The following is a 15994-nucleotide window of genomic DNA, read 5'->3' as shown; positions in this document are numbered from 1 at the left end:
TTACTTCTCTTGTCTGAAGAATGACTGAATCCTTTGGCAAAGCATCTTCAACCACCCACTTCTGTGCCATCCTTGGATTTTTTTGTTTGGGTCATAAATTATGTAACTCCCTGGTTGCCTCATAAGTGTTCTCACTTGTATTGTGAGTGTGGCAGAGGAGGAGATGGGCACAAACCCAAGCAGCAAAGACAAGGCTGACCTAGGAGAGCTGATCATTCTTACATCCACGTGCCTATAACTGTGACAAACCTGTTTTGGTTGGGGTTTTATCCCTCTAGTTGTAACATCACTATGATAAAAATACCAGTTTATTCTCCTATTCCTGTTTTGCCAAAGGTGTTAAGTATCCAAAAACCAGACTGCTTTACAGTCTGTGTGACTGTAAAGCCAGCTCCAGCAACAGCAAGGTAGGCTGTGTTGACAGGAGTTTAGCAGATATTGTCAGAGTGTATTACTGAATTATTCAGTGTCACCATTATTTTTGTTCTGTTGCTTTTCATGGATTCACTGACAGAGAAGTGATAGTTTGTATACTGAGATCAAGAGATCCCTTGGATTCTTGAAAACAGCCTGTGACTGACATAACTGCAGTGAATCCTTGTTTGCTTGAATGGACTGGTTTGCTGCAGGTAGCTGACAGCAAGGCAATTATGTGAAAATTGGAAGTGTTGCATCATGAGGAATTGGCTGTTTGTACACATCCAGCTGTTTGAAGAAGCAGGACTGGAAGAGTGATAAAGACAAAGCTGATGTTTGCACAAGTAAGTAGGGGGGAAACAGTCACCATTAAGTGTGAAAGAGCAAAGTTCATTGCGTAAGACAGGCAAGTGACTGGAGAAACTAATATTCATCCAGTTGTTACATGGTTAGAAGAAAAAGTAGGGCTTAGGAGGCTCATGTTGCACCTTTGTATCAGATTCACACCTATATACTCCTATTTTTTAACTGTGTGCAATGGGACAGTTGTCCATGCTTGCCACTTCATTCTGAATAAGAGAGAGTGTGAATTTGTAGGCTGTTCCTTCTCTTTGTGGACACTCTTCTTCCACCTGTTCTGATTTAACCTCATCAACTCCTGAAAAGAAGTCAGTTTTGACACAGTATTGTGATTAATCTGAATAAGGTTTTCTCCTTTCAGAATAAGCCTGGTTTTGCACTGGGTTGTTCAGAAACAGGTGTTCTGAAAAAACAGCTATTCAAACAGCCCCACAGTAACTCCACTGTGGAGGTGAATCTTCAAGAAAGTCATGTGAGACTGCTGGGGGAGCGGTATAACATAAAAGCAAGGATATTCTCAAACATAAAGGCAGCAGGAAAAAAATTCTTCATGAAAATTAATTTCTAAACTTCCTTATCTCAGCACTTCCAGCCACAGCAGGTAGAAAGCATGACACAGAGAAGGGCTCTAGTTTTGAGTCACACAGCCTATGGTTTGGCTGTCAGTGTGCTTCTGCCCATCCAGGGCTGAAGGGACCCCTCTGCTAGTCCTGCTTACTGGGGCAGAGCCCTGCTCACCCCTGTGCCCGGCGGGAAGGAATTCCACTCGCCTGTGGATTTGTACAAAGCCATGCTGCTCTGTTTCCCTGCAGCCCCATGGAACTGGGGATATTCCTGTAGGGGTTCACACCGTTGGCCCCAGAGGGTCTGCACAAAGCCGTGCTGCTCTGTTTCCCTGCAGCCCCATGGAATCAGGGATGTTCCCATAGGGGGCACATCCATGGCCCCAGAGGATCTGTGGTCTGTGCCTGCATCCCTGCACCTCCAGCCCTGCCAGCACAGCCCTGCCCGCAGCCCCCACCAGCTCCTGTCTCTGCTGCGGCCCCACAGGGCCTCGCTGGGTCCCTGCTGTGCTCACACAGCTGAAGTGCTCAAAAAGCTGTTCTGGCCGTGCTTTGCTGGGCTTGCTGTGCACCCAGCAGGGACACCACCTTGGGCCACCCTGAGCACAGGGCGTGCGTGCAGCCTTCCTTTTCATTTTCTCCCCGGGAGGCGGAGGAGAGTGAGTTTTAAATACAATGCTGAGAGTTCAGGGCTGCTAAGCAGAGCCTGCCTGATTGCAGATGCAGCTGGAGCTCCTGGCTTAGTCCTGGCACAAGCAAGTTAAGGACAAAAGGTCTTCGCTCATCGTATGCAAAGAGACAATTTCTGTGGCAGCTGAGGGCAGCATTAGTATTCATGCCTTGGCTGGTCTGGCAGCAAGGCAGCTAACTTGATATTAACTGTGGCACAATGACTGGGCTTTATGGGCTGTTTCTTAATATATACCACAGGCAGCCAACCACATGTTTCTGTATCCTATTTTCCTTGGGGTACCTGCTGCTCCAACAATGGCCTTGGGTTTTTCTTGCAATGGTGGTGGTTTTTTAAGAGTCACAGGCAGGTTCCCCACTTGGCTCATTTATTGTCATGTTGTAATTTTGTGTTGGTTTATTTTCCAGATGACCAAAGCTTCTCTTAAATTCAAGTCATCTGTGCTTACAAATATTTTATTGTGTAATATACTAAAGCTTTTTCCCAGCATTTGAACTGGACCACAGATTTGCTGCTGAGACATTTCCACATTGTATGCATTAGAAACGTGTTACCCTGAATGACTAATGGAAATTATTTCTGCTCCAGGAAGCAAAATGATGCGGAGTGAAAGAGAGAAGAGGGTTTATATGGAAACAAGAGTATATTCCCCTTTGCTCAGGCCTGCTGAAATGCTCTCTCCCCTGCCCCCTCGTTGTGTATCTCACCACAGCACAAGGGTGTGCCAGAACATGTTCCCACAACCTTTCAACCCATTCAGCACAGCCTGCAACTTTCCTGGCTATTTTAGTGTACTCCACTCAATGATTAAGTGCCCAGGACTGTGATAATACATCCTTTCAGCACTGGCAACCAACAAAATGCAGTCTCAGCCGCTCACAAACAGCTTTTCCAGTTCTTCTTCCTTAAAAAAAAAATGGATTATTGATAGATTATCCTTCTGATCATAAGGGTATAAACTTGGAGACGTGTTCTTCCTGGCAAGGACTTCAGCCCTTAGTAATCAAGGATTATTCTTGTTGACAATGGGGTTTCTGCATCTAACTGAAGCCCCTTGCAGGCTGCCTTTGCCTGCTATAAACAAAGTGTCTCATCTGCAGCTGAAGATTAACCACGTCTGGGTCGAAACAGGGCAGCTATTCAATTTTACAAAGCTGAAGCACACAGTGGTTTCCTGAACACCTCTGGTTGTATAGTGGTATTTTAGCTTTGCTTCAGCTTCTCAGCCTATTTACCAAGCAGGCTATAACCCTGCTGATGATTTATCCTCGGCAGAAAAGCTCTTTCCCTCTCTGACACCTGAGGTTTTGCATTGCTCAGCCACACTCGGGTGCTGTGAGCCCCCCCTCCCACAGCAAGATTAATTCAATCTCATTCTGACCAGGTGAAAGGGTTTACCATCAGTTCACTGTGGTTCATTGTTGTTGTCAACACCCGAACAGAGCCTTGTGGTCTGGGTCAGGGTGCAGTGATACCACCCCAATAAACTATTTCAATTTCTCCTCCAGGATCAGCTGACAGAGACCAAGGCCCAGCACATCCATGGCAGCTGACTGACAGCTTGCTGACAGCTCACAACCCAAATCACGCCTGCTTCACGTTATACCCTGGTGAACTAATCAAAATAAAACAACAAAATGGGAGCTCTGGCACTGAGCAGAGCAGTGGAGCATCAGCCACTGCAATGTGGGCAGGACGTGACAAAATCAGAAATCAGAACTTTTGTTTCCCACCTTCCCACTCACCCTCAGGAGTGCCTGAATCCTTGAGAAGCCTCCATTGCCTGAGCTTCCAGGCAGGCTCTGCAGCAATGCTTGAAGGAATTTGTTTTCCAAGGACCTCTGGCACAGTGAACATTTCAACATTAAAGCTTGACTCACTAAACAGAGCAGGGGTTAAATGTAGGGAACCACACTGAGGGTCTGTCCCTGTACATACCAGCAGAGACAGGTGATTTTTGATGCCAAGATCACCTGCAGGTGGTTTTTAATGCCAAGATCACCTTCTAGGATCAGGGTTAGGCACCAGAAGAAGGCATTCCCTTGATGGAATTCTTGTAGAATCAGATATATCTGATTCTACAAGACATATCCTCTGAGCCCCACATGGCAGCCAGAGGAAAGTCTCCATCCAGAAGCAGAACAGGAGGCTGTTTTGGAACCTGCCAGCCATGGCCAATAGGAGTTGTGCAGGCAAAGGGCCAGACTCCCACAGATATAAATCAGTCAGGCTCCACTGACACCCCAGCTCTGCTCGTTCACACTCAGGGAAGGTGTTGCTCACTGTATTTCAGGTGTTAGATTCTGATTTATACTCTATCCCACTACAAGGTAAATCACATTCATTGGCAGGCTCTTGGCTGAAGAGGGTGCTGCATTATACCTCTGGTTTCATTCTAAAAAGTAAAAGCAAAACCTCAGCTTAGCCCTCCCAAACTATGGTACGAAAATGCATGCCAAAACTGTGCTGTAAAAATATTTGGAATGTTAAAAATAGATTGGCATTTGAATAGCTGTTGAAAGGGGAAGCAGTCCCAACTAAGCCTGGCATGACCAAAGCTGTTTGTTTTCCCTACACTTACTTCCACTCAGGTTCCAGCACACAGGGGGATCATTTCCTCATGGGATCTTTGTACCCCAGGTGGTGGCAGCTTTGTACCCCAGGTGGTGGCAGCTTTGTACCCCACTGGTGGCAGCTCCCAGTGTGACTGGAGCTGGCTCCCCACTGCTGTCACCTGCCTTCCTGGCCTGGCACCCACTCTGGCCATTGCCGTCATCAAACTGGAAACTTTTCCACCACAGGAAACTATGAACCCTGAGTTAATGAGAACAGAAATCTCACTAAGGGAAAGACTAGCATCTTCAAATTTTAGCCTCTAAACCTCTTCTCTGCTATTTTAAAGGCAGAACCTACAGATTTATCAAATCATCAGACAGATCAATGCATGCAAACATTGTCTGCTTTCTGCCCTGTGCTGATGTGCTTGCACATTGCTCATTTTCCACACATGCTGTGCTAAATCAAACATTCATATGGAAGTCTCTGCAGCATCCTATTCATGGCAAAATAATGATACCTTAGAAGCATATTTTCCCAGCTCAACTCTTAAGTACCTATGTATTTTTATGCAATCAATATTCATCTTTAAATATGAGAAACCTACAGAACTTCTTATGGAATCTTTTGAAGGGCCAGAACATGGGGCAAGTGGAAGGGCCACACTATGGAGAGGGGAACTGATACCAAGAAGAGTGATGAAGTCAATGTTTTATGAAGCCAATGGATAGAGAGAAAAGCAGTAGATAAATAATCACACGTTATTCTTGTCCAATTTAAGCTTCAAACCATCATTATCAAGAATGTGCTGCCAGTAGAATTATGAATGTCCTCTGTGATATTTTTCATGACCATATTTGTGTGTGTTTCTAAACAAAATCTCCTCTGCATCACACTGCAACAGTCAGCTTCACACTTTTTCAGGGCAAAAAGCTTCACCTTTGTTCTTTCTTGCCAGAATGCCTCACTTAAATTGTGCCTGGCTTTTTGATGACTGCCTGAGGTGGTTTCTCTGTGTGCTAGAAGAATCATTTCAAAAGGCTTATTTGTTCTAAAGTGGACCAGAGGAATGCAGGGAAGTGCACTGGTGAGGGAAAAGATAAACAGAGCAAACAAAAAGAGCAGTTTAATCTTGCTCAGCTGTATCTCAGCTGCAATTCTACTTTCTCTGGCCAGCTTTGACACAATCAGATGCAAGAGGATGGCAAGGAAGTGAAATTTGCAGTAGCACCCAGCCCCACCTTGAAACAAGACTGAAACACCCACAGAAATGGAAAGCCTCGCTCACCAAGCCATAACACACCACAGAAATTTGCGCTACCACAGCTGCAATTTGTTGGTAGTCTCTTACATTTCTGCACCTGTAGTGTATAGCAGGAAGCCATCAACTGCATCCTCACAGATAATGGGTTCTGCTTAGCAAGGCTGCAGATGAGTCATTAGATCCAGCACAAGTTCTGTGTGCTGCCTCATGCCAGGGCAGCAGGGGGGCCATCTGTACCCCTGGGGATGCCCACAGGACAGGAGGCTGAGCTGAACCTTCTTGCCAGCAGCAAGTTCTCTGCAGGTTGTTTGACATTTTTCTCTTTGTTTCTCCTCCTGTGTAAAGCTATTCCTCTCTATTTCATCTGATGCTGTTGGCGTCTCCCACTGCGAAGTGCTTTAAAATCATTGCATGCAAGGACATCCATGGAGATGCACTTACAGCTCCAGGGTAACTGGGTAACTGGAGGGATGAGGAGAGAGCACATTGCGCCCCCCCCCCAAATCCAGAGAGCTAATGGAATTACAGGCTTTCTGGCTTACAGCTGGGAAAGCAAAAAAAAAAAAAAAGCTACACTCTCCTTCTTTCTGGCATCTCAGTGTGGATGAGGGTGGGGAAACCCAGGAAATGATCACTACAGTAGGGCTATGAAATAATATTTAAATCAACATCCTAAAACAATAAAAGGAGTTTGCTTCACAGGATGATTTCTTTATGGTGGACATTTTATTATGCTGGTTCAGGTTTGCTGAAGCCTCCAGAAAATGTCATATGGTCCAAATGAATAAGTACTTAATCAGTAAAAAAACCCTTCTCACTCTTTTCATGTTGTTGCAGTGCAACACCAAAAAAAGCAGGCTTGGTCCAGGGAATCCCTTCCCACAGCCCTTGTTGCAAGTCCTGTCCCCTGTTCCCAGGAGGCTGCCTGGCTCCAGCAGGGTCCCTGGGGCTGCACTGCTGTGCCTGCACCTTGGGCTTGGCTTTTAGCCTCTGCTATTTACCAGAACCCACCCTTGGGCCAAAGCAGGTTTTCCTTCTCCACTGTGACCACAGGAAAAACACAGACTTATTTCAGAGGTGAATGGTTTGAGGGGCGTCACAGCTGATTAACAAAAATCCTCAGTAAGAATAAGCCTCCCCTTTGAGCTACTTTCAAATAACCTTTAGCACAAATGTCTCTCCAGGCTCAGGACAGCTGAATGCAAAGCAGACAGGTCCCAAGAGCTCAAAGAGTTTTCCCCTGCTCTCTTGTGCTTCTCTCTATCTTTGTGCCATGGTGCATTTGCATTTAAAAGTAACAAATGGGCAAAAATTACACCTTGTGGGAAGTTTATCTCTGTTCATATGATCTGCTTTCTTTTTTTAGCAGGATGCTTCCTGTATGCTCAGGGAGGCCAGTCACTGTTTCTGGTAAACTACTTTCCCAGAAGGGAAGAGAGTGCAGGATGGGCAGGTTCTGTATAAGTAGTCCCTGACAGCACAGGGGATTCAAAGGGAAGAATTTTTTTTTCATGCAGGAATCCCCCTCCCCTCAGGCCTCCTGAGATGCTGGCAGAGTGAGCACAGCACCTCTTGTTGCAAACCTGTGCCTCAGAGGTGCAGCTGCTGAGTTCAGTTGTGGGGTGAAAGGAAGATCAGAACCACTGTGCACTGTGCTGTGCTGCCTCCAAGTGCAGAGAGAGGCCCTGGGGCCAGCTCTGCTCCCCTTTCTGGAGGCAAAGCTTGGGGCACTGCCCTTCTGCCCCCAGAGACACAGGGAGAGGGGAGGGAAACCCTGCACAGCCCCTGTGCCATTTGGGTTCAGCATCCCCAGGTTCAGGTGGGAGAGCAGAGACCATCCCTCCTTCCTCCCTGTCCCAGCACTACCTTGGGTCCTTTGGCCCCTCAGTGCCCAGCACCTGGCTGGAGACCTCCTGCCCACAGTGCTGGCAGAGGCTCTGGTCATTCTTTCCATGTGATATATATGGTAACAGAGTTTGCACGAGGTCACAGCTGGGAATAAATTCCATTGCTCAAATAGGAGAGAGCTAAGTTTCATTCACTTGCCGCTGTTCCAGCTTGGTGTCAACGCTGTTTGTTAAGGGTGACCTAAACAGGTGACCTGCAGGCTGCCCTGGACACCAAATTCACTTTTTATCTCTCCTGCAAGCTGGCAAAAGCCCCTTGGGGGAGGCAGTGACTGAGCTGGGTGTGTTTGCTGCAGCCGGGCTGGGGGCGCTGCACAGGCCACTCCTCTGGGCACCACCAGGGACACAGCCCAGGCTGGGCACAGCACGCCTGGCAGCCACAGGATCTCTGCCTGTGACTCTGCCATGGGCCCAGATGAGGTGGCACAGGGCTGATCTTGGCTGCCTTTACTGCTGCCAGAGGTCACTGCTGGCACTGCTCTCCCAGGCCACACCAAGCTGCCAGCCCAGCATGCCACACAGCCACTGGGCAGCCCCAAAGGCACAGGCCCTGCTCCCAAAAGGCTCATCTGGCTCAAGGGGGAAAATCCCTTTGGTGCAGCTGGATGTTGAAAATATGCCCAATCACCTGCCAAAAAACTTGATATATTTTGAAGGATGAATTTTTAAAGATTAGTAGCTCCCCTCTGTAAATTAGCCCATTATCTCAATGCAAGATATCTGTATCTAGCAAGTGATAGAATTCTAGTAACAAGGCATTTTCTCAGTTGGAGGCTGTGCTAATAGATGCACAAAGAGACAGAATTATGCACTACAGACAGTTAAAAATGAATGAAAAATATCTGACATTTCAACAGCCCTGAGCACTCATCCTTGCAACTTACAAGAGGGAGTAAAAGGACACTAAATGTTCCATGTGTGGTGTATATTACATATGGCAATTGTGGATTGAAGGCCATTGATCTCTGCTACCTGTTTTACCCATATCACATAGAAAAGACTTATTTTGGAATACCTGAAATATGTGAGTGTTGTCCAGATTAATAAATTATGGGCAAATCAACTGTCTATGTGCATAACAAGTGTTTGGTGAATATGAGAGAGGAAAAAATACTTATCTGAACACAGCTGATGGCTTTTACAAGGTCCTGAGTAGGAGGTTACCTAACAAACACACATTTTATTTGAGTGATGGGTCTGCCTCACATCTGTGCACCAGTGTTTGAGATCTGCTCAGATTCACCCTGCAGTTGAGGTTAAATTAGTATTTATACACATTTATCACTGGTTGAACAGACAAGAGTGTCATTTCAGGTAATGATGTTTGGAATAGGGGGAATACACCGTGGAATAATAAAAGAGCATTCTGAGCAGTCAGACAATAGATCATGGTGGATGGTGTGAATTCAAGATATTAAAACTGCACCAAGTAAAGGTGCTTCATCCTTGTGCTGGTTTGGATACTCAACAAAAACATTCTCTGTTTTTGCTATCAAGAAACTGGACTAAGTGAAACTTAGGTCACTCCTTCCTAAACCATTCCTATTCATGAATTCAATTTTGAGAATTTAGAGAAAAATGTCTTTTTTACACTTTGATATATGTATGGAGAGGGAAAATGTGGTTTTAGGATGGAAGGTGGTGTAATTTACATGAGGAAACTAACACTGAAAACTGATCTCTCAAATCCAGTAGCTCACCACTGTACAAATGTTGAGCTACTGTAGTCTCAGTTTGCAGAAGTTTTAAGACTTCAGACAAGCAAAGCAAATTACAGTCATTTCCAGATCTCCTACCACACATTACTCAATTTTAAATTGTCATCCATATGTGTACCACAACCAAAGACAATTCCTACCCCAAGGAATGATCAAATCTAGTTGACTGATGAAAGCATAATCTATTACAGGTAAGCCACTTCCATATTTTAGATGTGTCTAATTAGACTTGAAAACATGCCTGCAGAATCTGCTGGTACCTTGTATTTACATAGACACAACTTCTCTCCCAGATTTAGGGGAGAATATGCATGCCCAGCACACACCAGCAATGCATGCTGACAGGCTTGCACTGTGCTCCTCCAACCTTCCCCTAGGGGCCCTCGGGCCAGTCTGAAACTTGTACTCTGTTTATTTTCATTTTGGGCTCCCTCAGTGGCCACATCACTTGTTCACAGACAGCCCACTCGAGAGCCTCTGTGGCTGGAGTGTTTCTCCTTGGAGGCTGTTTGAGATCCTTGGGTGCCAGGGTGATCAGCATCACACAGCTCTGTAAAGCAGGACAGCAGGGCTCACTCTGATGGAGGTGCTATGAGGGGAGAGGCTAAGGATACCTTGGGAGAGCATAAACAAAGTTATCTCCACAAGGAGTAAACAGATCCAGCTCTTGGCAGGGAAGAAGTGTGGGAATTACGTCTGAATGAACGTTCTCTGCTTGCATTGCAAGAGATTGAATGTGTTAGCTGAATGAATTTAAAGGGACACCCGGATGCTTACAAAGATCTTCCTTCTGTTTTCTATTCTAAATACATTCTGCTTTGAAATACTGAGCCTTAACCCAAAGGCTTAAGTCTTTAATAAGAATTTTGACTAAGTAATAAAATTAATAATGACTTCAGGCCAAAACCAAATCTTCCTCCTGTGACAGAGGAGACTAATCCATTGATGTGAAGTATCTAAATGGTCACTGACACAATAAATAATTTCATAAATCCCTGGCCACTGATCTTTCAAATACTTGTAGCTTGAAACAGATACACTGAATGCTTTAGAAAGTCCTGAATTATGCACTTTTTCCTACCCAAGTATGCAAACCTCTCATGTGATTAATACTTGTTTTTAAGACAAAGCCTTGAGAGGGAGTGAGATTAGCTGTGATGGTTCTCTCCTGGGCAGATGTGCTGGGAAAGCAAAGGGCACTTCTGACACATCTGTCCAGAGGCAGCAGCACTCTGGCTCTCCTCTCTGGTTGGTGGCACCAAAATATTCCTGTTGCATCACTGCCATCAATAAATCACCCTCTCCCTCATGACAGATTAGGTGATATTTTTGTGTTTACATAAAGCACAATCAATGCTGCTGACTCCAACAATTCCCAGTTGGTGTAGCAGAGGATGTCCCTACAGTCACCAGGGCCTGGCCCACACACACTGCAGGCAGTTAAATACCAGTAAAACAGAGTACTGCATTGTAACTTCTGTCCATGGCTGCTCTCAGTGAATTACCTTCTCTCCTGTTATATTTCAGAGATCTCTTCAGTGGACAGTTTTTTCTCCTCCTCGATGCTGCACGGTATCTAAATGACAAGCAGAGGACACTTCAGTAGGAAAAAATAAATCCCAGGTAATCTGCTGAATTTGATTACTTTACTGAAGGTACCATTTCCTTCCCCAAGTTGCTTTAGCATCTCTGAACTGTGCCAAAATAGCTTCTCCTGGGTGGCTGAGGTAGAACACTTCGTATTTCCTAAGGGATATGGAGTGAAATGCCTCCTCAAGAGGCACAGTAAGAGCTTTGTGTTTGTCACCCCAAAGCTGCATCACCTGGCCAGGAGTGTGTGTGCTCTTTTAGGAGCATCTGTGAACTGATGGGAGATACAAACAGGACAACAAACTGGGATAGGCCAAGTCAAGCAATATACTTGGATATATATATATATATCCACAGGTACCTGGACAGGTGTAATCAAGGAAAGCAATAGAACATTTCAAGTCTAAAATCGACAACAAAAATCTTTCAACAGTATTGAAATGCAACATATTGATATTCAACAGATCTAAAATCTTTCAACAGTATTGAAAGAAAAGACAGATTAGAGCACATTTCCTTAAGCTAGGTTTGGATCGGTAAACTTGATATATTCTGAAGGATGAATTTTTAAAGATCAATAGCTCCCCTCTGTAAATTAGCCCATTATCTCAATGCAAGATATCTGTATCTAGCAAGTGATAGAATTCTAGTAACAAGGCATTTTTCTGACCAGCACAGACAACCTGATTTTTAAACAAAACTAAAACTAAAATAATTTTTTTTTCAAATGCACTGGAGGAAAAAAGGTGGGTAGCTGTATTTGTGTAAAATCCCCTCCCTGCTTCCCCTCCCTGTATTTTGTAGAAGAACAAAGCTCTTATCTTGGATGTTTAAATTCCACAAACCCAACAACAATGGAGGCTCATCCCTGTGATGACAGAATTTCCTGTGTGGCTCAAACCCCTCCTAAGTGAAATATCCTTTATCACAGACCAGCCAGTCTTGAAGTTGCAAGAAATCCCTGTAAGATGGTGGGACAGTTTTTTATATCACTGCTGAAATCTGTTCAAGGCAAGCTGAGAGAGGCACATGTGGGCTGGCTACACCTCCCTTGTGAGGTGCAGCACTTTGCACCATCTTCTGAGGGTCCCTGCAGGGAACTGAAGCCTGATTCTGTTGCCTTTAGAAAGAAGGACCAAAAAAAAGTGTGCATTATTTTTATTCCTGTGCTGGTGACCACAGCTTTATGCAAGAGTGGAAGGAAGGAAGTGAAGAAAGTGGGTTGTTGTGCTCTCTCACTCACATCAACAACTCTCTGGAGCTCCTCAAGCTGCTGAGAAGGGCATCTCAAATGTGCCATGACAGGTAACCAAAGCTCAGGGGGTATCAAGGATATGGAGGGCAGTATTAATCAGGTCACCTCTTTGTCTCTCCAGTTCAGACCCTACATGCAAACATCAGACATATCAACAAATAAAATAAGTTACACATCAGCACCATGACTGTGCTTCCAAAGGGGATGAAGCTACTTTCCCAAGTAGCTGCCCAGAGTTATGTTTGTTTTATGAGCCAGCTTTAGCTGCACACAGCTTCCACTGGTGTAAGACCTACCTGCTGCACACCTCAGCTACATTAATTGCTGTGTAGCTGTCCTTATCAGCTACACAGTTTGCAGTTCTGTTTCTCCTGACCTCAGACACATTTATTGTCAGAGGGGAGTTGATGCACAAATGGCATGTTTTTCAGCAGTGTGTCTGTTCCTTGAAAGGAAAGTAGTTTGCTGATTTTTCCACCAAAAATTCTAATGATACCCATTTTTCCACAGTAAGAGAATGCCTCTCTTTTCAGCCTTTACACACACTCTTATGGCTCTGAAATGGGTGCCCCTTCAACAGCCCCTGCACAGCTGGATCCCAGTTGGGGGCAAGTGCCTCCCTTTCCACAGCAAGATTTAATTTCATCCTGAAATTAATTAGGCATGGCCTACAATTAAACATCCAAGCCTCTATCTTCACAAGTTTTCACCTTGTGCTGCAATCCCCACTCTCCCTCACTGCCAACAGTGCCAGTCCCAGGATGATGCCTGCCACCTTCCTGGTGGTCCCAATGAGGAAGAAAGAAATGGAACAGGGATTGTAAGGGTCCACCCAGCTCTGGGTGCATTTTGGCTGTTTTCATTTTAAGTTCAAAGCCTTCTACATGGCAGCTGATTGGGAGACTTTCCAAAATCTACAGGAGGCTGGGAAGGAATCCAGCATCACCAAGAGTATCCTGACAGAAACAGAAGAACTGGCAAATAAGCATATGTGAAATGTACCCCTTTTTGTCACAAGCAGAGGCACTGTTTTCCCAACAAACACCCAATCCATCTGGTAAAGAACAGCCACTACCTGTCTCTGTGCATATGATCCTTGCTGCCCAGACAAAGGCAGTTTTAAGAAAGCAATCCCTCTACCCTATACACTGCCCTCTTCTTACCCCATTACCTTTCTAGTGTTGCTACCCTTTTATAACAGATAATATTTTCCTGACATCCTAGACCTACAAAATGATAGCAGAGTCATGCAAATGGGCTCATTTGCAGAGATAAGAATTCAACATGAGCACTGTTTCACAGAACTGGGCCTTATATTTTTCCTTCAACTCTTAGCAACAATTTCTCTCCTGCCAAATCCCTTTCTGTCTAGCTCCTGCTCTTACATTCAGACTCCATTTCCTGTGGCTTTGGTTTGGCTGGAGTTTATGCTCTCTTTTTCTTCTTAATCCCTCAACTTTCTTTTGCAGTATTTTATTTTTTGCTTCTCAAGCTCCTAATAGTGTTTCTGTAATCAGATTTCTTCTGCACAGCTTCTGAAAAGGCAACACTGCAGGTCTGTCTCAGAGCATTAGTTTGCAAGCATTAGAAGAGGCAGAGAAAAACCCTCTGTGTCTAAATCCTGCCATTTAAACTACTATAATGGACGGTGCTCACAGAGAGTCCTTTAATATTTTTTTAAGGGTATCTCAAGTGTCACACACGCTGCAGGCACAGACTTTTTGAGTCAAGGATTTGCACTGACATCGGCGTCTCCTCGATTTTCTTCGCAAAGCAGCGTGCCCAGCTCTTCCCTGCTACGTCCTTGCCTCTCTCCAGCGGCTGCAATAACACCAGAAGTGATTCAGAGGAGCGAGCAAGAGGCTCCTGCTTTGTGTGTAGCAGGGAAAAGCCCAAGGACAGAGCAAGGCAGAGCTGCTGGCAGCAGAGCAGGGGATAATTAGCCAGCCCTGGTTACACATCCACTGGTGCAGGAATGGCATACTTTCCTGGTGAGCTGGCAGGTAATAAAGCTTGCATGCTTACACGTCCATTATGAAGAGGCTTATGAAGAGCCTCTCCTCCCCCAGGAATGCTGGAGTACCCATGGAAATGAGTCTGTGGTCACCCAGCACTCTGCAGGTATCCAGCTGCGAGCTCAGCACGCACGGAGCACGCAAAGCTGTGCCAGCCTCCCAGGCAGATCCAAATATTCCTGCTTAGAGAAGCAAGATCCTTTTAGCTGGAGTGAAGACAAGGCCCATTTGCTTTTAGCACTGTTTGAACCACAGAAAAAAAAAGAGCTGTTTCTCATTCTCTTCAAAGAAAAATGGTTGCACATATTTCTCCAGGCCCCCAAGGAATATTTTGTCTCCATCTAAAATCCTCCAGATTACTTCACGAGTTTCTTAGCCAGTATCTCATTGATTACTGTTGCTATAACTCCTCCTAAACAGATAAAATATTTCAGCTGCTTCAGAGAAATGTCCCCTCTCTGCAGTGACGTGTGTAGAAATGCCTCTCGTAACTTCTGAATCTGGCTTATCTTTCCCAGGGGCTGGGGCATGACAATCCTCTGCTATTCCTCTCCCTTGTGCTTAGAATCGTGCTTCTGCCTTTGGCAAAGGGTGAGGGAGGTCAGAATCTTCCCCCATACATTCTGTTGAAGCTACGGTATTTGAGACAGGTTATTACTGTTAATATTACTAATTGTTTTAGGACATATTTCTACTGGCTTATACTTATGGACTTTATGTAGTGAATGCTACTACTCCCTGCTAGCTACTAACTACTCCCTTCAGGCAGACTTCCTTTGAAGCAGCAGGTACAGGGTGAATGCTGCAAAACTCAGGAGCTGCTAGGGTTTAGAATGCATGTGATGATGATTAGTATTTCCTTCAGGAACTTCATGTTTCTGAGATATTCTTAACATTGGACTCTTGCATCTGTCAGACGCTCAAAACTCTCATGGGATCTAGGGAAGTTGCAGTCCAGCCAAGTCCACTTATTCCCACAGTTCACTTTCCACACCTCATTAAAAAAGTGATTCAGCATTTCTCTTCGAAGCCTCAGCAGCCCTGCACATTAAAAAAGAAACCCTTCAGAAACAAACCCACATATGCTGTTAAGCACATACAGTACCCTCAGTGGGATTATATGGCAATAAGGAAATATTTTTGGGTAAAACACCACAACAGAAAAACATTTTTAAAAAGCTATGCAATACAAATGAGGCCAGCAGCTCCACATGACTCCAAACAACATTCCAAGGTCTTCAAGGATTCATCTATGCTTACCAGTTCTGCTACTTTAATTATGCTAACACAGGGCAGCATAATGCTTTTCTGGCACAGTAGCAAGTATACTGGTACAGTTTAGTCCAGTTACACACATTGAGAGTGCATACTTATTTATACCTTTGTATGCAGAGGGCAGATTTTACTGGCTATATGTATATGTATATCTATCTATCTATCTATCTATCTATCTATCTATCTATCTATCTATCTATCCATCTCAAAAGAAAAATCATATGCTTGTTAATAAAACCTCTGTGTCAATTGGATAGAAGTCCCAGGTAATTTCACCTTTACTTGCTTATTTCTCTATCAGTTCTTCTGGTGTTTTCTTTGGAGATCTCTTTATTATGAGCCCCCTTTGCCTTCCCTGCTGCAATTTTCTGTGTGCTGCTGCA

Source organism: Zonotrichia albicollis, chromosome 3, assembly GCF_047830755.1.
Source record: "Zonotrichia albicollis isolate bZonAlb1 chromosome 3, bZonAlb1.hap1, whole genome shotgun sequence".
Classification (NCBI taxonomy): domain Eukaryota; kingdom Metazoa; phylum Chordata; class Aves; order Passeriformes; family Passerellidae; genus Zonotrichia; species Zonotrichia albicollis.
Note: the sequence above shows the minus strand (reverse complement) of the source record.